This window comes from Balaenoptera physalus (genome assembly GCF_965194825.1).
Source record: "Balaenoptera physalus genome assembly, chromosome: 16".
Taxonomy (NCBI): Eukaryota; Metazoa; Chordata; class Mammalia; order Artiodactyla; family Balaenopteridae; genus Balaenoptera; species Balaenoptera physalus.
Window position 1 is genome coordinate 75,605,784 of NC_138898.1, and position 26,950 is coordinate 75,632,733.

Below are 26,950 nucleotides of genomic sequence, written 5' to 3' on the forward strand. Positions count from 1 at the left end.
GACTTGGAGGAAGTTGAAACCAGATGAGGTGGGGCACAAAGGTAGCAAAGGGAAACCCCTGCTAGGGCAGCCTGACTTTTAGTCGCTGAGCATGTACTGAGCACCTGCTAGGTACCAGGCCTCCTTCTAGCTGGGGGAATATGCCTGGGAATGAGAGACCTGGCTTTCAATGCTCTCAGGGAGGTGAGAGACAGAAAACTGGGGACGACTGTGTGGCAGGGCAGCCAACGGGGGAGGCCAGGGGCCTGCGGGAACCCTAGCTGGGTTCCCCCCCCCCAGGTGGGGAGGTCAGGAAAGGCGTCTAGACGGGGTGACATCCAAGCTGAGAGGGAGCAGGAGGGCGGACCAGGCAGTGGAGCAGCTCTAGCAGAGCCCACAGGCAAAGGGGTTTGGTGAGGCAGTAATGGGCCGTTAGGCAGGGCATGTGGGTGGAGAGAGCGGCTGCTGGAAGGGTAAACAAGAGGCTGCATGGAAAATTCTGAAGCCATCCTGGGAGTTCAGGCTTTCTCCTGAGGGCAATGGGCAGGAATTGCATAATTGTAAGTTCAGGGACGAGAACCAGGCGGCCTTTTTTTAAAGCCCTCTCTTCCTGCTGGTGGAGGACGGACTGGCAAGAAAGTGGGAGCAGGGAGGTCCGGGAGGGGCAGCTGCAGTGAGAGGTCGAGGCCAGGCCAAGGGTGCTGAGATTAAGAGGTGGGCGAGCAGGTGGCTGGAGGGAGTCACGTCTGGCACCGCTGAGATGGATGGATTCCCAGCAAAGCCTCAGGGCACTGGAGAGCCCTGATTCAGGAATGGGGACGGACTGGGAGAAGCTGGTGGGACTGACCCAATTAACATCAGCCCTATAACATCCTCCCACAGAAAGAAAACTCTGAGATCCTAAGGGCTGGTATTTCACGACACCAATCAACTGGAGGCAGACGGAAAAAGAAATCCCTTATCTATGCAAATCTAAAACATCCATCCAGATGTCTGCCCCCACAGGGGCTAAAGGCTGACTCTCCCTTCTGCCCTTTGGCCCGGGGAGGACCCCGCACCGCTGCAGACGACGCCTGCACATAAAACCATCCCCAAGAAGCTAAGCTGATGCTGTTTAAAGCTTGCCCAGATCTATTTTTAAAGAACAGGCTATTTTTAGATACTCTCCAGAGAATCCGCAGCCTCTCTTGGTAGCATACTTCAGGGTTTAAAAAGTTCTTCCTTACACGTAACCTAAATCTTTCCAGCGCCAATTGAAGCTAATTTCTTGCTCTGCCCCCTGAGGACAAGGGGGCTGGGGAGTGAGCTGGTTGGCATCTTCCTGAGAAGAACCTTCCCCGAGCTTGGCAATTACCGAGTCACCCCTCAACTCTGTCTTCTCGGCACTAGATCATTCCAATTACTCTGCCCTTGCTTCAAAGGTCTCCTTCTGGGCCCCTTGAGTTATCAGCACCACTCCTGATTGGATTCTGCCCATTTCTCTATTTGCCTTTTCAGGTGAAGTGGCCCAAATCAGAGGTGGCATTCAATGAGGGACCAAGGTTTACTGAACCCTCACCAGCCTCGTCCACCCGGCTACCCCCATCCAGCCCTGGGACGATGAATGGGCTAAGACAGCCCCCTCACCCAGGGGGGCGGGCGTCTAGAATGAGTCCTGAGGCCACGCCCCCAGTTTCCAGTGAATCTTGGGGTGGCCCGGGGCAACTTGGTGGTGGATGATTTTTTTATATTAGTGGGTATGTCCCCATACCCTCCTTCATTAGGGTAACTAGATATAAGACCTCGATGGCCTCGGCTATCACAGAGGACTGAGAAAACAAGAATCAAACCCCTGGCTTTGGGGATTTCAAAAGCCTACATGCAGGTGCTCGAAGAAAAGGTTTGGAAGAATATATGATCAAGCAGAGCCATTTCCTCCTCCCCTCCACCTGGAGACCAGGTAAAGTTGCCCGCCTGGGGGAAGTGGGAGGAAGAGGAGGAGGAGGAGAGGATAGTGGGTCCCAGGAGAGAATGGATGCAACGATGCAGGCGTGAGCAGGGCAGCCCCCGAGGGGGCCCAGCCTCCTCTTTATTCCCGGGAACACATGGGAGTGAAGTGGCCTCCACGAAGGGCCCTGTCCCCATCGGAGTGGACCGGGAACATCCTGGGAGTCGGGCCACGTGCTCACAGACAGGCCAGTACATCCTGTTCAGAACGACTGCTGTCTGCCTGGGTCCCAGCCCTCGACTCCCGTGTGACTCTTCGCGTGGACAACCCCACTGTGACAGCCCTGGATGCCCCGAAGCCCCCCAGGATGGAGGGCTGGCCCTCTGGCCTAGAGGATGATGGTGCGAGGAAGAGGAGAACGTCCCCCAGCCCGTGCTTGCGTGGGACTGAGTAAAGCACGCTGGGAACCTCACACAGACACCCAGGCAGAGGCCGGAGGCCCCCCTCACAGATACGCACACCCAAGTCACAGTCTTGCCCCTCTCCCACATCTCCACCCCGGAAATCCACGCGCCACGGCACGGGGTCTCGACATTCCACCCAAGCCTTGGACTTGGGCTGCCTCTGTGGGGAACAGCCCTGACCCTGTGAAACTGAGCAGGGCCCTGTGGGGCTCCTGGACACAAAAGCCTTTCTGGGTCCCCCATTTCTTGATTACAGGAAATAGGCTTCATTCAGCCTCTATGACCTTCCCTCAGTTCCAAAGGGTAGGTTCAAACAGTTGCTAAATCGGGAAGGGACCGGATGGGTAGACAAGGGATGCGGAGACAAGGGAGGAACAGTCAAGAAACAAGAGTGCAGCCTTGGGGCAGGGTCCCGGTTCCCCCTTAAGGGATACACATAAGAATATCTTTGAGCTGTTTTGCAGATACTGAAACCCGCCCCCCCCCCTCAGGTGAGAGAAGTTAACTGTACGCTGCCCACAAGCATGTAGACCCCAGACCGGTGGCAACCAGAAGGTTGATGAGGCTGACTCCCGGTTACCTCACCGCCAACCAATCAGAAGAACGTCCATGAGCTGACCACAACCTCTTTGAACCATTACTATAAAACTCCTCACTACCCCCTCCAGGTCGGGACACACAGTTTTGAGGGCCTTAGCCCGCTGTGGCCCCCTTTGCCTAACAAAGCAGCAAAGTTATTCTTTTCTACTTCACCCCAAACTGTCTCCGAGATTTAATCTGGTGTTGGGGTACAGAGGCCGGATTCGGCTTCACCTGGGCATGATGTTCCCAGCCACATGTCTGCCATGTGGCGCCTTCTCAGAGGCTCCCAGCCAGCCCCACCTGCAGCCTCTAGGCCCTGCTGCTAAACGGAGATCCCTGAGGATGGCTGAGCGCTTAGCGCAGGGTCCGCAGCAGTGGGAGCGAGGGTCAGATTACAGGGTGGAGGAGATCAGATGACAGGGTGGAGCAGATCAGATGACAGGGTGGAGGAGATGACAGCCAGGGCAGACGGCCCTCTCGAGCCTTAATTACTGCTCACCTCTCCACTGCCCTACTAGATACAGTGGCTGAGAGTGAGAGGGACGGTATCACTGAGTGCCCAAGCCAGGACACCTTTGAGATGAAAGGGGATGTAACTAAAACTTACCCTGGGACAAGAGGAATACAGGCTCTTGACAATGGTGGTAGATAAATGAATGAGAGAATGAGCCCCAATCTCTCCAGCGATCCCCCTTCTACCTATGGATGCCCCTAACCTTTACCGAGGGCTTTCCCTCTGCCAAGAACTTTTACACCTGCTGTTTCTCTGATGGGGACAGACTCCCCTTACGGTGTCCATCTCACACGTGAGAAAAAAAAAAGTTCACCAAGGAGAGGTTACGTGCCTGACCGACAGTGGGGAATCCGGGAACAGAATCCACATCTTTTTTTTTGCCCAAACCTTCCTTCTTTCCTTCCTTGCTTCATTGCTTCTTTCCTTCCTTCCGCACGTAACAATGGAGCCCCTACTATGAGCAAGCACTGTGCTAGGGGCTGGAGAAAGAGATAAATGAGACAGACGTGGCCCCTGCCTGCTTGAAGGTCTAGTTGGGGAGACAGACACAAGCAGAAAACAACTGCCAAGGGTCAGAGAGTTAGGAGGTGGGAGGGTCAGGGGCCACAGGACCTGACATCTGGAGTCCTCTGTTCCGGGGGTCAGGGAAGGCGTCCCTGGGGCAGGTGTTCCAGCTGAGCCTGAAGGATGAGGCGCAGTTAACCAGGTCAGAGCTGCCCAAGTATGGGGCATACCTCCCTGGGGTGCTCAAGCTTATTTTAGATCAGGAGTTCTAAGCCTCAGCCCTATTGGCATCTGGGGCCAGATAACCCTTAGCTGCGGGGGTGAGCTGCCCTGTGCATGGCAGGTTATTTACTCATTACATGCCAGGAGCATTCACCTCCCGGCTCCCCTAGTTGTGACAACCCAAAACGTCTCCAAATGTTGGGACTTCCCTGGTGGTCCAATGGCTAAGACTCCACGCTCCCAATGCACGGGGCCGGGATTCGATCCCTGATGAGGGAACTAGATCTCACACGCATGCTGCAACTAAGAAGTCCGCATGCCTCAAATAAGAAGCCCGCATGCCACAACTAAGACCCGGCACAGCCAAATAAATAAATAAATAAATAATCAAAATGTCTCCAGATGTTACCAAATGGCCCCGGGGGTGGGGAGGGAGCTGAGAGTGCAAAATCACCCCCGGGTGAGACCACCGTTTTAAATGCTACATAAACGTCTTTACAATGGTAATGTTTTTATTTTTACAGATTTACAATTCCCTTCTATTTACTGCAAGGGATATTGGCTTTTTATTTCCAAAAGTGATCTGAAGCTTCCTTGCTGGATAAATTTAAATTTCAAAAAAAGTGAGTGATTAAGAGGTAAAAAATGCTAAGTAAATAATGGCATATGGATGTGGCTATAGTGGTGGAGGAAGAATGCCCAGGCTGAGAAATGCTGAGTCAGGTGAGAGTGGGGCATGTGGCACCCGAGGGAGCTGAAGGCTGGTGTGTGTGTGTGTGTGTGTGTGTGTGTGAGAGAGTGTGTGATGCTTGGGAATCCCCCAGGGCATGCCATCCTGGAGAGCACAGCCTTTCCCTCTGGAGTTCAAGGCCAGCTTTCCTCCTGCCTGGCAACAGATTGTCTCTCTTGGGTTGGGCACCAGAAGAAGGAATTGGCTAAACTTTGGGGGCCCAAGTGGTATGAAAGATAAGAATCTTTAAACACCAGAAGCACACTCTTTGAGGCAAGATGCTCGCGTTATGAAAGGCATTGGGAGCCCTGAATCAATGGAGGCAGGGCCAGCACGCTGGACAATCCCATCTCACTGTCCTTCTGGGGTACGTGTTCATAGGGGCCGCTAGGCAGACCCCCTCCTTTTGGCTTTTTTCTCTTTCTACCTCTGGCTCTGTCTCCCTCTTTCTTCTATTTCTGCCTTTGACTCTCATTCTGTGTCTGGCACTCTCTCTCTCTCTCTCTCTCTCTCTCTCACTTTCTCATTATCCCAGGAATATCTAGTTACATGAGCCCAAGTTATAAGCAGGAATAGTCACTGTAGTCAGGTCTCATGCAGTGGGCCTCCACTTCCCCTCCCACTTGGCCCATGAGGGACCCTGGCCTTCACAGAGAAACCTGGGGTGGGTTTGGGGCTGAAGTTTCAGGCCCACACTTCACCCCCTGCCCGCTGACTCTTTCCACCTCAGCACAGAGTGAGCAGAGACCTTCATAAGCAGCCTCGAGAACATTCCTCCCAGGGCTACCCTTCCATGCCTCCGTCACATTAGCTGAAATGCAAATCCGACTCTTCTGGCCGGTTAGATCTTAAGTGCTCTGAGCTTCCAACTTCCCCGCAGCGAAGCTATGATACCATCCAATTAGTTTCATTGCCTGGGAAGCTGCCCGTGCACTAGGAAAATGAGATGCCTTACTGCAGAACCTCTAGAGAACAAAACCTCTGCACAGCCCTTCCCTTCCCTGGGGACTCTACAGTTTGTAAAGCACTCAACTGTCCCATATCTCATATAATCCTTGCCTCATCCCAAGAAGGCTAAGTTTGGTGACACCCTATTTAACAAATGAGAAAGTGAAGCTCAGAGAGGTAGAGCAATCCACCCAGCAAAGCACAGCATGAAAGGAGTGTGTTTGAGTCCAGGTCTGCCCAACTCCAAGTCCAGACGTTTTACCATTCCATCATAGCCCTTTCCATCCATTCATTCAGTCAACACATATTTATTAGGTACTTACTGTGTACCGGGCTCTCTCCATGGTTCAGGATATAAAGGAGTATGTAAGACAAGCAAGGTCCCTGCCCTCACGGAGCTGATAGTCTTATGAAGGAAGATAGAAAATAAACACAGAACCATATCTAAAATTTAGAGTTTAGGGGATTTCCCTGGTGGTCCAGTGGTTAAGAATCTGCCTTCCAACGCAGGGGACGCGGGTTCGATCCCTGGTCGGGGAACTAAGATCCCACACGCCACGGGGCAACTAAGCCTGTGCTGCAACTACTGAGTCCGTGTGCCACAACTAGAGAGCCTGCACGCCGCAACTACTGAGCCCGTGTGCTCTGGACCCTGCGCACCACAACTCGAGAGAAGCCCACGAGCTACAGCGAAGAGCCCGCTCGCTGCAACGAAAGATCACGCACGCCACAGCAAAGCTTCCCCGTGCCACAACTAAGACCCAATGCAGACAAATAAAAAAACTAATTAAAACAAATAAATTAAAATAAAATAAAATTCAGAGTTTAGTAAATGCTGTGAAGGAAAAGAGGGGGCATGAGGAAAACAGAGATTGGGTAGTTAGTCTGGTCAAGGAAGTCAGGGCAGGCATGTGTAGGAAGGTGACATTTAAACCAAGACCTGAATTTTTTGAAGATTTGGGGAAGAGAGGCCCAGGCGAAGAGGAGGGCAAGCACAGAGGCCTGGAGATGGGAAGGAAGCCAGCTGTCCTCAGTCCAGGAGGCCAGGAGGGCAGGAGCCTCATCTCCATGGCGGCAGGGAGGTGGGGTTACGAGCTGTGAGGAGGCGGGGGCAGAGCACCATCAGCCCCTCCTCCTTCGTGAGTGATGCTGGCTCTGGGGGTCTCTCCGCGGGCCCCCTTGCTGACCTGGCTCAGGGGGACTCAGAGGGGCCCAGATGCCAATGGACTGCAAGCCCCAGTGGGCCCACTTCTGTCCTGGGACAGGAGCTAAGATGGGAGCCTTCAAGACTGGGACCCGGCCACGCACGGCCAGGGTGATGGGAGGACAGAGCTGGAGGGAGACAGTGCAACGAGCCCGGAGCTGGATGTCGAGGGGCTGCCCCAGTCACCCTCCGGCGGCGCTAAGAGCTCCCTCGGGGTGAGAGGCTGGGATTGCCTGGGGCGCTCCTGGAGGACAGGATGTGTCACGCGCATCACTGCGGGGGGGCCGGACACCACTGCCTTTGCTCTTATCAGCCCTGGTGCCCCTGTGCCTAAGACCTTCAGCTTTTCTCCTCTGCTCCTCCCTCAGACGGGACTGGGTTTTGCAGCCCCTCTTCCAAGGAAGGCCTGGGACTCAGGCAGGTGCCCCCACTGGGGCTCCCCGGGTGCTGAGAGCAGACATTAGGGCTGGGGGGGCCCTCAGGCCACGGGGAGTCAGCTGTGTCTGCGAGCTATGGAGGAGCAGAGGCAAGTGAGGGGTGTTGTGTTTTGTTTTGTTTTGTTTCACTGTTCAAGGTTTATTTATTGTTTTAGTTGGTATAACACTTAGTTGTCTGCGTTATTTATGTCGATTTTTCTTTTTTACATTACATGGCAACGTACACTATTCTCATCCATATAGTACATAAAATAAGATTCTTTACAACAGTTATGCACGAGACATGCAATACTGGATTTATAATCAATCCCAGGATGTGATTAATTGGAGAAAAAACAAGTTGGACTAGGCATCTTGGCTAAAGGAACCAGAAGTTATATAACACAGAGTTAAATACACATCTGGTTTGAAGGGCAACTCCAGCATCTGCAACATGGTCAGTGGTACCTTTTGAGGAAGTAGAATTATTTTACACGAACCCATTTAGGACCACACGAGATAAGCGCCAGGCAGCATCAGGATAGAGCTGCAGGGTTTTATGAACCATTCCTATTGCTAATGTTAGGAAACTGATGTTTTTCCTAGGCTGTCTTAACATTACTGCTTTAGTCACAGTTCAGATATAAAGGACGATATGCACAACCTCCATTTCCCGGCCACGTCCCTCAGGGTCCAGCTTCCCCTGGGCCAGCGCCTGGCCCCCCTCATGTTTCCCCAGAGACCAGGCCCCTGAGCCCCGGGCATCCGTTGCTACACCCACTCTGCTAAGTAGGTTAAAACCACTAGAACCAAGCAGTTCCAGGACTGTGGGTTTTACTTCCAATTTTTATTAAACTTATTAAAATTCTTGCTTCCTCCTATGCCCCCCAAAGCCCAATTGCTGCCTGGTTCTGTGCCTGGGGCCAGCCTCATTTGTATGAAAGGCCCAGTGGGTTGCACATTTCCCCAGTCCTCGCTTCCAAAAGCATGCAAAGGATGTGGCAGAATTTCAATCACCGTGACCAGCCTCAGCGAGGTCAAGGACAGACACAGGCTGCACCCTCAGCCCTACCTCCTGAAGACACACTGGCTGCCCCCCAGCTGACAGGTCCTGGCTCCCTTCTAGAATCTTCAGACCCCTCTGCAGGTCCCTGACTTGCTTCTAACACTCCAACTCATTCATTCAACTAACATTGGTGAAGCATTCTCTATATGCAAAGCATTGGATCAGCCACTGGGGATACAGCTGTGACTACGGCATGGCCATTCCCCCAAGGCTAATGAGGAGGACAACATAAATAGTGAAGGAAAATCAATGATTACAAATACCAAAATAGAAATACATACAACCACGGTCGAAAACTGGCAGCCCACGAGCTGAATCCAACCTGCAGATGTTGGCTAGAGCTGTAAAAAATGATGAATTTTTTTTGGCCAACATTTAAACATCTGGAGGATTTCCATTAAAATATGGAAGTTTGGCCTTCTCTGGTAAAAATCAGAAACTGTGGCAACACTGGGTCCACATTTCCCCTCGGTGACCCTCAGCTGGAGCTGATCAGAGCCATGCTGTTTAGTGAGGACCTGTGGTGGCCGAGCCTCACAGGCTACATGGTGCCCAGGGGGTCACCGTCTCCCTGTCCGCTGCCTTTGCCAACCCTGTAATACCACTCACGCATCCACTTTTCCTTCCAGGCCACTCAAAGCATTTACATTTTCAACCCCTGGAAAGGACCGGAGGGAGAGAAGGGGTCAGTTTTACCTGGGCTTGGGGAAAGGCTTGGAAGGGGAAGTGAGCTTCGAGCTGGGTCAGGAAAGATCGGCATGTGTTCACCAAGAGGGGGCAGGGGGAGGCGGGGAAGGAGAAAGGCAGCCTGGACAAGTAAAGAGCCCAAGCAAAGGCAGGGAAGAGAGGAACAGCCAGTTCTGGGTCTCCCAGTCCTGCTGAGTTTGGCACTGGCTGCGCTGATGGGGCTCCTGACTCAGGAACGTCCCAGGTGTGTTTCTGATCTCCTGGGACCTGCCACGGACAGGAGAGAGCAAGGCCACAAGTGATGCAGACCACAAAGTGTAGGGGACATAAGAAGGGGAGGTTTCCAACCATATCATCTGTAAGCCACCTTGTAACCCTTACTGGAATTTTTTTTTAACTTCTTATTCTGAGATAATCATAGAGTCACAGGAAGTTGCAAAGAAATGTACAAGGACGTCTCATGCACCCTTCCCCCAGTGTTAACACTTACCCACCTTGCATGGTCCTAGGGTACAATATCAAAGCCAAAAAATTGACCATGGCACAATCCATAGTTGACTCAGGTTTCACTAGTTCTGCATGCACCCGTAAGTGTGTGTGTGTGTGTGTGTGTGTGTGTGTGTGTGTGTGTTCACTTGTGTAGCCTGGCATAAACACCACCACAATCAAGATACTCAACTGCACCATCACTAGACCCCATCAGGTTGCCTCTTACTAGACACACCCATCTGCCCTCCATCCCTAATCCCTGATAACCACTAATCTGTTCTCCATCTCTGGAGATACATTTGTCACATAAATGGAATCATGCAATATGTATCTTTTTGAGATTGGCTTTATTGGCTCAGCACAATTTCCTTGAGGTCCATCCAAACTATTGTGTGTATCAAGCAGTGGTTCTTTTTTTTTTTTTTTTTGCTGAGTAATGTTCCGTGGGATGGATGTGCTGCAATTTGTTTATTTACTCACTCACTGAAGGACATTTGGTCAGTTTCCAGTTCAGGGCTATTACAGATAAGGCCGCTATGAACACTCTTGTACAAGTTCCTGTGTGAAAATAAGTCTTCTTTTCTCTGGGATCAATGCCCAAGAGTGCAATTCCTGGGTCTCCTGGTAAGTCTTACGGTCAATCCATCTTTACTTTTGAAAATAACTGCTGAACTATTTTCCAGAGTGGCTGTACCATTTTACATTCCCACCAACAATGTACCGGGTGATCACCTTTCTTGATAACTGGACTTTTATTTAAAAACAAAAAACTAGAGTTCTTACCGGGAACCCAACCTCTCTGCAGTCTCAGCCTTTCTGTGTCACCCCAGGACTTTGACACCCTGGCACCCCATCATTGTCAGCCTTGGACAATGCCTGTCTCCTCCCTCTGCCACTCCCAGGCCATAAGCTCATAGAAATCGGGGGCCAGGCCCTGATCAGGCCTGCAGCCCTGGGTCCAGCATAGGCACAGGGCATAGCAGGTACTCTGTGAAGGAAATTAAATTGCACAGAAAGACTAAGCAAGTCAGCAAAGACCCACAGCCAACAAGTCGGTTAGAGAGGAGGGTAGATGCCAGGCCCCCAGGTCCCAGGGCCATGGCTTAACTCACCTTCAGGCAGGCTCTACGTGAAAGTGCTCAGCCTAAAAGGTCACTGTCATCCTACCACATGCAAAAAAAAAAAATCTAATTGTGTAGAAAGCACAGATGTACATCATGTGTGTAAACAGATATATAGTGTATCTGTGGAGTTAAGATTTCATGAAGGTAGGGGCAGTTAGGAAAAGAAAGTGTAAAACGTGGAACAAGAATGAACGTAAGGTTGAGAAACACTGTCCTGGCTGCACATCTTGGCCTTCCACCTGTGAGTCAGAGGGAGGCCTCCTGACTGGCAGAGCAGACCTTCCAAAAAGGCACTTTGACTATCTCACTCCTCTGATCTAGAACCATCACTGGCTCCCCACTGCCTCCGGGGGAGATCTGAACTGCCCAGCATGGCCGCCTCTCAAACCTCATCTCGACCCACAGTGCCCACGCCCACCACTCACGTTGCAGCTGCAGGAAACTACAGGTTCACCTGCACTCTCCAAGCTCTGCCATGCCTCCTTGCCTTCACACCTGCTGTTCCTTCTGCCTGAAATGCCTTCCTCCGATTCTTTACCTGATCTTCCTTCAAAGAGCAGTCAACTTGTCACCTCTGTGAAGGCTCCTTCACCTTTCCAGGTGCTCCAGGTGGCCTGCAATGCTGTGTTCACCCTTCTATGCCATCTTTAACACATCAGATTGTCACTAAGGTATGTCCTGGATGGTTTCTCCAGGCTAGACTCTGAGTTCCCTGGAGGCAGGGGTTGCGTCTTACTCACCTGCAGCATTTAACGGGCATCTCAAGTTAGCATGCCCCAGATCTAAACTCCTGATCCCTCCAAATGTTCCACTCACCCAGTCTGCCCAACCTGACTGAAGGAGACTCCATCCTTTCAGTGGCTCAAATCCCTCTCTCTCTAAACCTCTCTCTTAATGTCCATCTCCATCTCCCCTACATCTGATCCATCAGTGCAGCCTGTTGTTTCTACCTCTGAAACACATCCAGAAGCCAACCACCTCTCACGCTTCCACCACTGCCCCCCCAAATCTAAGCACCCACATCTCTCACCTGGACCGTCATGGTAGCCTCCTCACTGGTCTCCCTGCTTCTGCCCTTCTCAACAAAGCAGCCATTGTGGTTCCTCTAAGAATCAGCACGATCAGATCGTGCTTCTCTGATCAGAACGCTCCAATGGCTCTCCACCTCCTTGGGGTCAAAGCCAAAGTCCTCATCAAGGATAAAGCGGCCGACAAGGACTCCACAATCTAACCCCTGCTCTTCCTGGTCCTTCTTGACCTTCTAACACGCTCCACCTTGCTCATGCCACCCCAGACAGGTGGCTTCCATTCCTCAGGAAACACCAGACACACTGCTACCCCAGGGCCTTTGTACTTACTGTCCCCTCACTCTGAAATGCTCTCCCCCAGATAGTCCCACAACTCCCTCACTTCTTCCAAGTCTCTATTGAAATGTACAATACCTCTGCTGAGAGGCCTTTCCTGACCACCCTGTCTACAATAGCCCCTCCTTCCATCACTGTCTATCCCCTTACTTTATTTTTGTCAAAGCATGTATCATTACCTGACATTATATCATCGTATTATCTTTGTTTATCTAATTATATGTCCATCTCCTCCACCAGATTGTACACTCCACAAGAACAGTGATTTTGTCTGTTTTGATCCCTGTTGTATTTCCCAGATCTAGAGCAGGGGTTGGCAAACTATGGCCCACCCGCCAAACGTGGCTGGTAGTCTGTTTTTGTAAACAAAGTTCTTTTCCTCCCAGTTTTACTGAGATATAATTGACAGATAACATTGTATTCGTTTGAGGTAATTGGTGATTTGCTATATCAAATCACGTGATGATTTGATATTTGTATGTATAGATGGTCCCCAATTTATGATTTTTCAACTTCACAGTGGTGTGAAAGTGATAGGCACTCAGAATTCTGAATTTCCTCTTTTCCCAGCCTAGTGATACGTGCTTCTTTCGTGATGCTGGGCAGCGGTGGCCACCTCAGCTCCCAGGCAGCCATGCAATCACGAGGGTAAACAACCGATACACTTACAACCATTCTCTACCCAGACAACCATTCTGGTTTTCACCTTCAGTACAATATTCAATAAATTACATGAAATATTCAACACTTTATTATGAAATAGGTTTTGTGTTAGATAATTTTGCCCAACCGCCAGCCAATGTAAGTGTTCTGAGCATGTTTAAGGCAAGCCAGGCTCAGCTTTGATGGTTAGGTGTATTAAATGTATTTTCAACTTATGACATTTTCAACTTAAAACGATGGGTTTATCAAGACATAACCCCCTCACAAGTTGAGGAAGATCTGTATTGCAAAATGATTACCACAATAAGTTTAGTTAAAATCCATCACCTCACATAGCTATGATTTTTTTCTTATGATGAGAATTTTTATGATCTACTCTCTTAGTAACTTTCAAACATATGATACCATATCATTAATTTCAGTCACCATGCTGTACATTAACAACCCCAGGACTTATTTGTCTTATAACTGGAAGTTTGTCCTTTTGACCACTTTCACCCATCTTACCCAACCCAACCTGCCTCCTCTGGCAACTACCAACCTGTTCTCTGCATCTATGAGTTCTACTTCTTTTTTTTTTTTTTTGATTCCACATATAAGTGAGATCATACAGTATTTGTCTTTCTCTGTCTGACTTATTTCACTTAGCATAATGCCCTCAAGGTCTAGCCATGCTGTCACAAATGGCAGAATTTCCTTCTTTTTATGGCTGAATAATATTCCACTGTGTGTGTGTATGTTTGTATATATCTCACATTTTTCTTTATCCATTCATCCATCGATGGACACTTCGGTTGTTTCCATGTCTTGGTTATTGTAAATAATGTTGCAATGCACACGGGAATGCAGATATCTCTCAAGACAGTGATTTCGCTTCCTTCCAAGAATTACCCAGAAGTGAAATTACTGGATCATATGGTAGTTCTATTTAAAATTTTTTTAGGAACTGCCATTCTTAAAGTTGTTTTGGAAGATGACCATACCCATCATTTACATATTGTCCATGGCTGCTTTCAACAGCAGTGTTGAGTGACTCTGAAGGAAGACCCAATGGCCTGCAAAGCCTAAAATATTTACTCTCTGGCTTTTTATAGAAAGAGTTTGTTGACCCTGTTCTAGAACAATGTCTTGTATGTAGGAGCTCAATAAACACTGGTTGAATGAATGAATGAACCAATAATTGCTATCGCTATTCTCGGAATTCTACTGTTGTAATTCATTAAGATACACACACACACACACACACACACACACACACACACACACACACACAGAACTGTATTCCAGACTTTATTCAACAGTAGAGGGTCCCCAAGGTCTTCGAGTCGGAGAGGGGGTTAATCGTAGGATTAACTTTGATCATGGGTCTGGCACACAGTAGGGGCTCAGTAAAAATTAGTGTCTTTGCTACCATTTTCTTGCTGTGTCTCTTCCCTCCTTCCCCCCACCCCCTTGCCTGTCTCTTTCTCCCTGTGTGTGTGTCCCCCTCCATCCTAGTGGGTCTGTCCATCTCCCTCTGCCTCCCACAGTCTCCTGCTCCATCTCTTTCCTTATCAGGGACCTTCTACTCTCCTCTCTTCCCTGCCCCCTCCCTCCTAGCCCTGGACAGACTGAGACATGGTGAGCAAGTATTTCCCATGAGAGGTCCCGTCTCAGCCCTCACACACCCAGAATGCACCCCTCTGTCTTCCTGACCTCAGGGCATGACTCCCCACTTCCCCATCATAGTCACAACCCGGGCACATCAACAACTCCCACCCCTGCCCTCCAGGTCCTGCCAATCCTTCTTCTCTCAAATCCATCCCCATCCCTCTCTGTTCCCACTGCCACCATCTCCTTGTGGCCAGACACCCACATAGCCTCCTAGCCGGGCTCCTGGATCTGTGCCCACCCCTCCCTCTACCCCAAGAACCGTATTTCTAGAACTCGCCCCTGACCTTACCACTTCTTTGCTTAAAGCCTCAGAGGTCCCCAACTACACCCCCACTCCGGCGAGGCCCACATTTCCTGGCCCGGCATCCACAGCCAGTCACAATCAGACCCAAGTTTCCACTTCCCCACCCTTGCCCAGCGCACCCATGTCCAGCAACTCCAGGAAGTCACCTTCCCTGAAACTTCCTTACTGAAAACCCCTGATGCCTGGCTTCCTCCATGTTGTTCTGCTAGGAAAACTCAAGCCCTGCACCATCCGCCTCTGCATCTCGTCCCCAGCGCTCCCTTGCTCCCCAGTCTCCTCCCATGGCCACCTTCTCACAGATCCTCTGACATCCCGCCTGGATGGGGCCTTTGCATTTGCTGCCCCCTTGCCTGGAGCACTCTCTCTCACCCCCTCCACCCCCGCTGCCTCCCCACCCAGCTAACTCCTCCCATCCTTAGGGCCTCTGGAGGGGCCCCTGAGCCCCCAGCAGCGCGTGGTCTCTAGCCTTGGGACCGTCTCTTCATATCACAGTCCTAACTGCTCACTAATTCACTGCTTCCCCCACTAGACACAAGCCCCCGAGGGCAGACAGCTTGCCTGGTTGTTTTCCTGGTACCTGGTACAGAGGAAATGCTCTAGGACTCTTTGTGGAAGGAAGGGAAGAAGGAAGGAGAAATGAAGGATGGATGCCGTGTGTCCCTCCGGCCTCTGCATCTGTCATCCTGCTTCCTCCCCGGCAAGGGTTTTCACACCTTTCCACCCATCCTTTAAGGCTAAGAGAGTCTTTCTCTAAGTGTCTGTCAGCCCCAGGGTGGAATTAACACTTACACCCGTTGAGAGGCTGCTGGCACAGCCCCATCCCCCAGCTCCAAACAGTCCCCACCCTGCCTGGCCTCCCTCCCTGCTGCCCAGCTGTCAACAACCACAAGAAAAACAAAGCCCAGATGAAAGTCAGCAACTCAGAGTCAAAAAAAATTTTTTTTTTTAAAAAAGAAGTCCCATTGTTCCAGCAAGCCGAGAGAAACAGAGCGGAAATAGACCAAGCACTGGACTAGGAGAAAAGGAACAATTCAAAGGAGTGACAGCCGGAAAGGGCTGGCACCGGGGTGGGTGATTCCTGCCTTAGGAAAGAGGAGGGGAAGACGTGGATTCTTTTAAGAAGAAACTCAGAGAATAAGGCAAGAGCAGAGCCCCCAGAAGTGGGTGAGCAGACAGTTTATCACCCGAACCAGGACGCTTCTGGGAGTGAAAGGGGCCCTGTTAATAATGCCGCTGGGACTGTCCTGGGCACACCTGGACACACGGTCGCCTACGCAAAAGTGTAGAGCCTTGTACCCGATCCCATCGGTGTCACTGTTCTCACCCAAACTCTTCAACAAACAAGACCGAGAACGTGCTGCGTGCCTACCTGCTGCACTGGCTCTTCATGTGGTTCGGGGGATGTCATTTCATCACTCAAACCCATCTTGTGCAGATGCTACAGGATGCTATAAGTAACTTGCCAGACCACGCAGTTTCAACGGGACCCAACTGTGGTTTGATCTGATCTGTCTGGTTTCAGAGTCCCTGCTTGTCCTATTGGGGCGAGTTGCAAACCCCAAAGCTCAAATGCCAACAACCCCACTGTGAGGGGTCTGGCCCCCGCGTGTCGCCTCTACGGTGCACTCCTACATTCAAGGAGAATTTTCTGAGGGCCAGGCCCTGGGGATACAGCAGCAAAGAAGACAGCCGCAGCTCTCAGGGACCCCACTGTCCAGGGCAGTGGTTCTCAAGCAGGAGTGCTTTTTGCCTCCCAAGGGACATTTGGCAACGTCTGGAGACATTTTTGGTTGCCACGACTTGGGTGGGGCACCTCTGGCATCTGGTGGGTAGAGGCCAGGGAGGCTCCTCATCACCCTACCACGCACAGGACAGCCTCTCTCCCCCCACAATAAAGAACGATCCAGCAAAGAGTGTGCCACCGTTGAGAAAACCTGGTCTGAGAAGCAGAGATGGGGTGGCAGACAAGTAAACAAATTAGTATATAAGTTTTCTTATCCATTCAACAGATATTCATTGAGTGCCCACCATGTTTTAGGTGATGCTCAGAAAGCAGTATGTGTCGTTAAGAAAAACAAGCAGGGGATTTCCCTGGTGGTCCAGTGGGTAAGACTCCCCGCTCCCAACGCAGGGGGTCAGGGTTCGATCCCTGGTCGGGGAACCAGATCCCGCGTGCATGCTGCAACTGAGTCCACATGCCGCAACTAAGAAGTCCAAATGCTGCAACTAAGAATCCTGCATGCATGCTGTAACTACGAAGTCTGCATGCCGCAACTAAGAAGTCTGCATGCCACAATTAAGACCTGGCACAACCAAAATAAAGAAATAAAGAAAGAAATATTTTTAAAAAGGAAAGAAAAACAAGCAGGAGGGGATGGAAATGACTGGGGGAAAGGAAAGAGCTCCTAAGGAGATGCCATTTGAGTGACAGCTGGCTGAAGGAAGAAGTGAGCCAGGCTCATGCGGGGAAGGCAGCCCCACGGAGGGGACCACGGGCCTGGGCAGGACCAAGCTCAGAGAGCGTGAAGACCAGCAAGGAGGGGCTGATTGTAGGAGATGAAGTTAGAGAGGATGGCAAAGGCCACATTTTGTGGTCTTGGGATGGAGTTTAGATTTTGTTTACAAAAGTAACATTTGACAAATACCAACTAGAAATGACAAAAACAGACTTTGTAAAAAAAAATCCCCTAAAATGTCCAATGAGGCGAAGTGAGAAAAAAGCCTTCTATATTTAAAACTCTAAAGGAGCTGGAACTTTATCACACGGAGAGCCGTACACTTGATGAGTATCAACTTGAGGGCAGTTGCTAAGGATGCAAAATGACCATTTGGCAAATAGCTGTGACGGAATATTTTTAGATGGTAATTCATGCTTTTTTCCCCTGTATTTTCCCCCCTTTTCCTTTCGCTTCAAACGGTAAGAGGCTCTGGACTTCTTCGTCCTAGAGGTTTTGCAGCAAAGAGGGGAAACCCATCTGCAAAATCCTTCCCTCCTGGCTTTCATCTTTAGAAGCCTTAATTTACCGAGGAGATTAGGACAGGGAGAGAAAGAGTGAGCTGTCTTCTAGTCCTTAGGACAAAAAAAGGGTTGGGGACTTCCTTGGTGGCGCAGTGGTTAAGAATCCGCCTGTCAATGCAGGGGACACGGGTTCGATCCCTGGTCCGGGAAGATCCCACATGCCACAGAGCAACTAAGCCCGTGGGCCACAACTACTGAGCCTGTGTGCTAGAGCCCGCGAGCCACAACTACTGAAGCCCACGCGCCTAGAGCCCGTGCTCCACAATGAAGAGTAGCCCCTGCTTGCCACAACTAGAGAAAGCCCGTGCACAGCAACGAAGACCCAACACAGCCCCCCAAAAAAAAACAACAAAAGAAAAAGGGTTGGATTGTCCTTGTCTGGGGCAGGAGAGGATGCTGAGGGTCTGCAGTGATGTTTTGTTGGCTAATACAATGTTTTAAAACATTTTGAATTAAAAAGTTAAACCTAGGGTTACTAGGTAACCCAACAATTCCTCTCCTAGGAAAACATATGTCCACACAAACACTTGGACATGAATGTTCACAGCAGCATTATTCGTACTAGCCAAAAAGTGGAAAACAACACACATGTCCATCAACTGACAAACAGAGAAATAAGATGGGGTGTATTTGTGCCATGGAATATTATTCGGCAATAAAACGGAATGCAGTGGTGATACATCTTACAACTTGGATGAACCTTGAAAACATCACGCTAAGTCAAAGAAGCCAGTCATAAAAGACCATATAGTGTATGACCCCATTTATATAAAATGTCTAGAATTGGCAAATCCATGGAGATAGAAAGTAGATCAGTGGTTGCCTAAAGATGGGGTGGGGGTTGGTGGAAAATAGGGAATGACTGCTAGCGGGTATGGGGTTTCTTTCTGGGGTGATGAAAAGATTTTAAAATTAGATTCTGCAACGGTTACTAAAAGCCTTTAAACTATACACTTTACATGGGTGAACTTTATGATATGTAAATTCTATCCCAATAAAGCTGTTTAAAAAACATTTTGAATTAAAAATCAGGAGATTTTCCTATAAAAAAACCAGCTTTGGGCTTTCCTTGAATGCCGTGCACCTTCCCCCATGGCAGCAATGGGGTGCTGATGGGGTGTGCACTCCCAAGTTTGCCGCCATCCCCACATCCACTGCTATGTTACATCTGGACAGCTTGACTCACTTATGTCACCTACATGGTCCCTGTAGGCACTGCACTTGAGACCTCTGATCAGGAGTGATGACACCACAGGCACTGAGGTCACCAGCCCCCTTCTCCCACCTCCCATCTGGCCCTAGAAGCAAAGAGCTCTGGGGACTGGAAGGGACCCTGTGAACAGGGCACTAGAGAAGGCTCAGTGGCAACCTACATGGAACCATGTAACAGTAAAGCACATGGGCTCTGAAGCCAGAATCGCCACATACTAACTCTGTGCCTCAGTTTTCTCAACTGCAAAATGGGAATAATAATAGCACCTACCATCGTAGGGTTCAACAGAGGGAATATGTTTAGAACAGTGTCTGGCATGATAAATGCTCAATAAATGGAAGCTATTGAGCCCATAATTTCTTATCTGCAATTTCAAATTCCCAGAAGTTCTGAAATCCAAAAGCTTCTTCATAATTCATCTGGCCACAAAATCTGACTTGGCCTGAACTCGTTTAGCACCAAAACCTGACCTGAATGGACGTGAGGCTATTGACCGTCTTTATTTATCCCCCCTAGAATGAATATTCACGGGTTTCACTGTGTTTGCTTACACAGTGCTGCCCCAGCCCCTACTGGGGTGTTATGTAATGGATGGTTTATGTATTACATTACCTGCCCAAATCTGAAAAGTTCCAAATTCTGGAACACTTCTAGCCCCAAGGGTTTCAGATCAGGGACTAAGCTGTATGATGAAGATGATAATGACAAAGATTAAACCCCACCCCCTCTTTGTCTGACACTGCATTTAAGACCAGACAATTGCAGCACAGCCCCAGGCAAAGGCAATAGGGAGTAAGCCCCTCAAAATTCTGACAATAAATCTTCTACCAGCCCAGGAGGATGGGAGCACAGAATCAAAATGAACTTCTTTTCCAGAAATGAAAGAAATGCAGTGTTCCTTGCATGCCTGGATTCAGGGTATGAGAATCACACAGGCCAGGTTAGCCTTAGAGGACAAAACCTCACCTTGTCCTTGGTTTAGCTCCCAGACCTCGTTGGGTGTCTCTTCCTTTGGCTGGTCCTGATTTGTATCCTTCATGACGATACTGTAACCCTAAGTATAGTGCTTTGCTGAGTTCTGTGAGTAGTCCTAATGAATTATCAAACTTAAGAGGGTCATAAGAAAGCTGATTTGAAGCCAGTTGGTTAGAGGTGAGGGTAGCCCGGGGACCCCTGAACTTACAGGTGGCACCTGCAGTGGGGCAGTCTTGCTGGGGACCGTGGCATCTGATGGCAAATAGCGTCAGAATTGTATTGCAGGGCACAAGTTAATGTCAGAACAACACCCTTTGCCTTGGTTTGTCCTCACCCATACCCCCCTGGCCGGCACCAGAGGTCACCTGCAGCTTTAGTTGGCAGCTCCGGTGCATGTTGGTGGCTTCCTTCCTCAAACACTTTCCACCTTAGGTGGCGAAGGCTAGAAATGCTGGGGGAGTTACTGACTCAGGAGTGCCCCCTAAACCAGTGATGGATGAGAGATGGTGAATAAATTCCACTGGTTTCTCACCCCTTGGGTGTCCTACACAGTCTCTCAGAGGGTCCCCAGCAGGAGGGAAACCCAGTTGCCCGCAGTGGTCACCCGCCTACCAACATTCCCTTTATTGGCCCTCCTGCCTTCTTGTCTTACAAATCCACTGTCCAACCATACTTCCTGGGATCACTTCCCAAGTAAACTACTTGCACCCATATCTTCACCTTAGGGTCTGCTTTGGAGGAAGCCAGATGAAGACCTCTACCATTCCTGGGGCTCTTGAGTCCTTTAGCTCCACCGCTGACCTGATAATCTCCCAATTTGACAAGCCAACCAATTCCCAACCACTGGGACTTCCAGTCAACGATGCCTTTGGGCAACCACTTGTCCACCATTGCATAGTAATCCTGCTTGGTCCATGGCTAAGCCCACACCACAGGTGTGCTTAGAGACCCAGGCCCGGCTAATCACAGTAGTTCATCCTCTGGCATGGTGACTGGCTCAGCAATGAGTCTATAACCTAGCTGGTCTTATCATAGTCCTCCTTGGAGTTTTGCAGGAGGTACTTGAAAGGAGCCCTCTCTGCCTCTGGAATCTTTTTTTTTTTTTTTTTAACTTGTAATTTTTCTTTTTTTAATTTATTTATTTTTATTTATTTATGGCTGTGTTGGGTCTTCGTGTCTGTGCGAGGGCTTTCTCTAGTTGCAGCAAGCGGGGGCCACTCTTCATCGCGGTGCACGGGCCTCTCACTATCGCGGCCTCTCTTGTTGCAGAGAACAGGCTCCAGACGCGCAGGCTCAGTAATTGTGGCTCAAGGGCCCAGCTGCTGCGCGGCATGTGGGATCTTCCCAGACCAGGGCGCGAACCCGTGTCCCCTGCATTGGCAGGCAGATTCTCAACCACTGCGCCACCAGGGAAGCCCAAGAATCTTTTAATGATATTGAAAAACTCATTTCTCTGATTTAGACCCTCTGCACTTTTAGACACAAAAATACACAAAAGAACTTGCTCTCTCAGTTATGAGCAAGAGACCCGGTCTGGCCAGGGCAGAAGAACTGAACAGAGGCAGCTATGGGCAGGAGATTCTTTTTAGCACAGGCCCAAGGTGGCAGGGTAGCTAGTGGAATTAGTGTCTCAGGAAACTCACCCTAAAATACAATGGCAGTTTACAGTAGGAAGTTACAGATCATTACACCAAGAGTAAGCTCTAAGAAAGAGCCAAGGAATGAAGTGAAGGGTGGACTGGGGAGGAATTCAAGACCACAGGCAACCTCGCTTGGGGGGAGCTGCTATGACTGAACATAAAACAAACAGATCTAAGCTTCCTGGCAGCCAGTGAAAGGCAAACCCGATGGGTTAACCAGCTTACATTCACTCACAGAAGGCAGCCTCAGACCAGGTCATAGGGCCAATGGCTCTATAAAATTGCCTTCCTGGAACTCACAGGCTTCATGGCTCATGGGGCTGGAGGTGGGTCCAGAGGAGCAGGTAGCACTTTGCATGCCTCACAGCTTGGTTCCTGAGGATTTTGGTGGTCCCACGGGTGTCTGCAGCGCAGTGGGGTTTGCCTGCTTTGTCCCTCAGGCCCCAGGCCTCCGGATCCCCAAAGGTCTATCCAAAACCCACGGGTAGGTGTCCACCTCACAGGCTTGCCCTTCAACTCCTACCTCACCTTGAAAATAGCCCCTGAAATTTTTTTAAAGTGTATGTAATGGTTAAGACTTTAATGCTTCTCAATCAGAATTCTTAGAAGTCATTCTGAATGCATAAGATTAGAATTCCTTCAAAGAAGAACATACAAAATTCTAACTTTAATTCCTAAGTTTCCACTAGTCCTGTATTTTTTTTGGTCACAAAAGCATCAAAACGTCCCCAGTCCCATCATACTCCATTCAATTGCCTTTCAAGTTTAAGATATTCTGTATTTTTAAAAAAGAAAATTAAAATAAAAATTTTCAAATCACACATTATGTATATAAGGTTAAGAAATTAACTACAAAATTAAGAGTGGTGTACTGTGCAGTGAAATATACGCTTTATGATGAAGCCAAATATGCCAAGATTACATAAAAGATAAGGTTCTAGTTTCCCGGATTCAAAGAGCTACCTCATCCTTGGTCATTTTTCGTTTTATCGCAAAATTTCCTTTTCTCGATACTTAACAAAATAGACTCTTGCTGACTTCTCCATGAGGTCTGATTTTTTCCTGGAAAGAGACGTTCTCCTCTTCATTCCAGTGCAGTTTTTACTAAAAGCCCACCTGTGTTAGCCTGACCATCTAGGAGTTCTCCAAATGACCTTCTTTTCTTCCTAAGTAGATCAGCCTCATTTTTCGGAGAAACTGGGGAAGAACAGACATCTTCCAGCCTGCTTTCACATCCCCTCCAAGATACAAGACCCTGGCCGCTGGGGGAAGAGACAGTGGCACAGGGAGCCCCATCTTCTCCAGCACCTCTGCTAAAGCCACAGGACAGGGTGGGCGGGGGGGACCCTGGCAGCTGGAGCCGCACCCCCGTTTGGAATTAGTCTTGCTCAGGCCTGAGGGACGGAGAAAAGCCGTGGCCCAGTGCAGGACCACATTATGACTTTCAAGGGCCCCAGGCACTTTTGACTTCATGGGCCCGTTCTTCCATAAAAGAAATATTAAAAATTACATTTTATGATGGCAGTGGTATAAAAAACACCAGTCCAGTCTAGGTTCATTCTTATGCCTTCATTAATATTCTATGTTTTTCTTCTGATTTTAAAAGCAGTCAAAATTAAAGCACTTTGTGGGTCCCTAGAAGCACCGGGAGCTCTAGGCTCTGGGCCAGCGGACCAACAGTCTGTACAACCACCCTCCTGACAGAATTGGGAACATAGCCCTGCTGGCCCTGCCCCACCACCCTTTCTCCCTCGGCTATAGAGTCCAAATCCCTCACCCCAGCCTCACTGTGACAGGGCTGGTCCCTGGGGCCCTGATCTGCCCTTCAGTTTGTTCAGGGACAACTAGGAATAATAATAACAACAGTGACAACCTGAAGCCCTGGGGGCCAAGCCCTGCTCAAAGCACTCTATGTGGCAGGCTCTGGGTTCAACCACTGGCTAGCTATGTGACTGCCGGCGAGTCAGTTTTCCCATCTGTGGAATGGATGTAATGTCCCTCCCACAAGCACACTGAGGAATAAAGATATTAACACGTGCAGCAGGCTCAGCCCAGTGCTGGTGCAGCATGGCATCTCAGTCCGTGTTGGCAATTACGATTAATCCTAACCCACTGGCTCATTATAATAATTAATTATAATAATTGGCTCCCGTAGGGGCTGCCCTGCCTCTGCTTTCTCCGCTACCCTAGAAGGCGTTGACCTTGGGCTGAGGACCCCTCGGTGTGAGCTGGTCCGGCAGCATCACAGCCCTGGCAGCAGCAGAGCCCAGCCCTCTCCCCACACGGACTCAGTCGATGGGCTCTCCCCCACCCTGCTCGCCGACTCCTTCCCCTCCCACAGCAACAAACCAGAAGCCCACCCACCTCCTCCAAGCTTCTCACCCGCCCCAAACACACCCCCCCAGCTGCTTCCCCACCCCCAGCTGCCTTGTTCTCAAGGGGCTCCTGAAAGGCCAGCTTCCTGGTTCCTCCAGGCCAGGCAAGTCAGGGGCTTGGCTCTCTCCTGGTCTCATGTTTCTCCCAGGCATGAATACAGAATTCTTTCTCTCCACCACTTGCTTATCACATCATCTGGCTGCTACATCCTTCTCAGTTACTGTTTTCTGAGGACTTAAAAGTCTTCTCCCTCCCTGCCCGCCCGGTCACTCCTGCAGTACGATCCTGAGAAAACAGCAGAGGGCTTTGAAGCCAGCAGGAGCCGGGTTTAATCCCAGCTCCACAACTGACCAGCTGTGTGACCTTGGGCAAGTCAGTTAACCTCCCTGAGCCGTGCATTGTTTATCTGCCTGAAATTACGGAGATGATCTTATTTTCTTTAGCAGTGGGACTCCCTGCTAGAAGGAACCTGGGGTTTTTTGAGGGGTGAAAACTTTGATAAGCCCTTTGAGGTAGGGGGAAGAGCGCCCTACCCGCTTCCCCACGAGAGAGGCTTGAAGAACCAGAGACAGCTGCCTTGGGCTGGCCACCAGCTTTTGTTTTGTGACAGGAGTAAGCAGGTTGAGGGGAGGGCTGGATGCTTGGGATAATGGAGGGGATTCTTTCTTTGATGCTTCGTAGAGAGAAAGAAGAGGAGAGATGAAACCACTGACAAGGAAAGGAGCCTTGACACCCCGCAGCACCTCACACCCAACTTGTTCGAAAGGGACCCATCATCTCCCCCACCCGCTCTTTCCCCACCTTCCCCATCTTGGTGGTACCATCCCATCCTGGCCAAATGCCAGCCCAGATCAGGGGTCTGGCCATCTGGACCTAGGGGTCCCTCCCCAGAATAATGTTTTCAGCTCCATAAAATAAAATAAAAGGATTATAGAAGAAACCAGTTATACTGAAATACAATTAGCAAAATATTCAAACAAATGTGTTGTATAGTAATGTACGTGCCTCTTCATTACCATGTTAGATAAGATTCAGCGGAAGCTCTCAGAAGTACTGCCCTTTTGAAGGAGTGCATTTCAAGATATGTGCATATGAAAAACGTGGTTCCTACTGGTGACTACGTCACAGGTGCCGCCCACGACTGTGATGCATTACCTCCGTTCATATTTGAAAGCTATTCTAAATGTCAGTTACAAGTTAGAGAAATAAAGATGTAACTTCTCCCCCATCCAGGTTCATGGACTCCCTGAATTCTGTGGACTCCACACTAGGAACCTTTGACCTAGAGTCTCGGTGTCTCCATACCCACTCATTCCCGCCCACCTCTCCTAATCAGTCTGCAGGCACTGTGCCTGCATCTCCTATCCCCACAGCCACTGCATGGGGTTGGGGCCTCACCCTTTCTCACCTCCTGGCCGGCCTCCTCACCTCCATTCTGGCTCCACTCCTCCCGTGCTGCACCCTGAACCCTCATCCCCAAGTGCAAACCTGACCGCATCACCCTTTGCTCTGGATTCTTCGATGGCTCCCTATTGCCTGCATGATAAAATCTACAGACCATTACAAAGCACCAAGACCCCTACCCAGCTCTCCAGCCTCATCTCTCAACACTCCTACTCGCCTGACTTTTCACGTTCCCATTATTTGAACTACGTGAAGTTTCCAGAATATGCCACCTCACTAAGCTTTTTCCTATGCTGTTCCCTCCACCCAAAATGCCCTCCCCGAGTTGTCCATCAAGGCAAACTCTTAAAGTTTTTTTCCAAGTCTCAGCTCTAATGATTGCTTCCTCAGGCCCCACCCCACCCATCTGCACCCCCTGGGCAAATGTAGGTGCCCCCTTGCAGGGCTCACCACACCCAGTTCATGAAGGTCAACTTGCCACGTTACAAGGGTTTGACGAGTCTGTGTCGCTACAAGATGGCAAACTTCAGGAGGCCAGGACTGAGTCATTTTTTTCTTTGACTCCCCCAAACCTAGTACCGACCCCGGAGCCCAGGAGGCCTTCAGTGAGTGTCGGTTGAGTAAATGAATACAATATGAAAAAAAAATGATTTCAGGCATAATAAATGCATTTAATAACAGCAAACAAAGAATAACCCATCTCTCCATCTGGAATAGCTGAAAACAGGGTCACGGGGGAAGGGGAGGGCGGCCAAAATCGACACTGTGCTGTGAGGATCACTGTTTTTCTTTTCTTCCCTTTGCTATTCTGGTTAGATTTCCCACATCCTGGGAATGACAATGCGCATGTTTTGATCTATGCAGCATGCTATAATTTCTTGAATTCCGCTCTCTATTCTTTGGGAGATTCTTCTGTTATATACACATACCTCAATTAAGGGGCGATTATTTCCCTTTACCAAAAGGCTCATCGTTTCGGTTTCATTAAATAGAGAGTTCTTCCAGTGCATGAAGAATACGATTAGATTTATAGAAATTCAGTTTACATTTGGCTTTTTAGGAACAGATGTCGTACACAGCCAAGCCACTGCTCTGTCAGGCTTCCTGAAGTTATGGTTTACAGGCTCCTTTGACTCCCTTCCGGCAAACTCCTGGCTTAACCCCTCATGACCCGGGTCTGCTGAGGCTATTCGGGGCACCTGGCCACCTAATCCAATGACCTTTGCTTGGAGCCTTCCGTCTCCACCTCCCTGAGTCATGCTGCCGCCACCGATCATCCAATTTTTCCTAAAACCCTCAAAATCCTTGGCCTTTGTCCACAATCTCTGTTCACCCCACCCTCACCACTGAGATTCCAAATGTGTTTGTTCATCCAGCTTCCTGCTGGCCATCTCCCCATGGAGGTCTCAAGGGCAAATAAGATAAAGCAGATGAGTGATGTGCCCATCACCCCCAGCAGGCTGCCCTTTCATATCCCTGTGAA

General features: G+C 49.7%; 1 protein-coding gene across 5 annotated transcripts in view; it reads right to left on the minus strand.

Annotated features, from left to right (window-relative positions):
• The window catches only part of GSG1L (GSG1 like), a 215,670-nt gene that overhangs the window by 52,576 nt on the left and 136,144 nt on the right, over positions 1-26,950 (minus strand). The window lies entirely within an intron of this gene.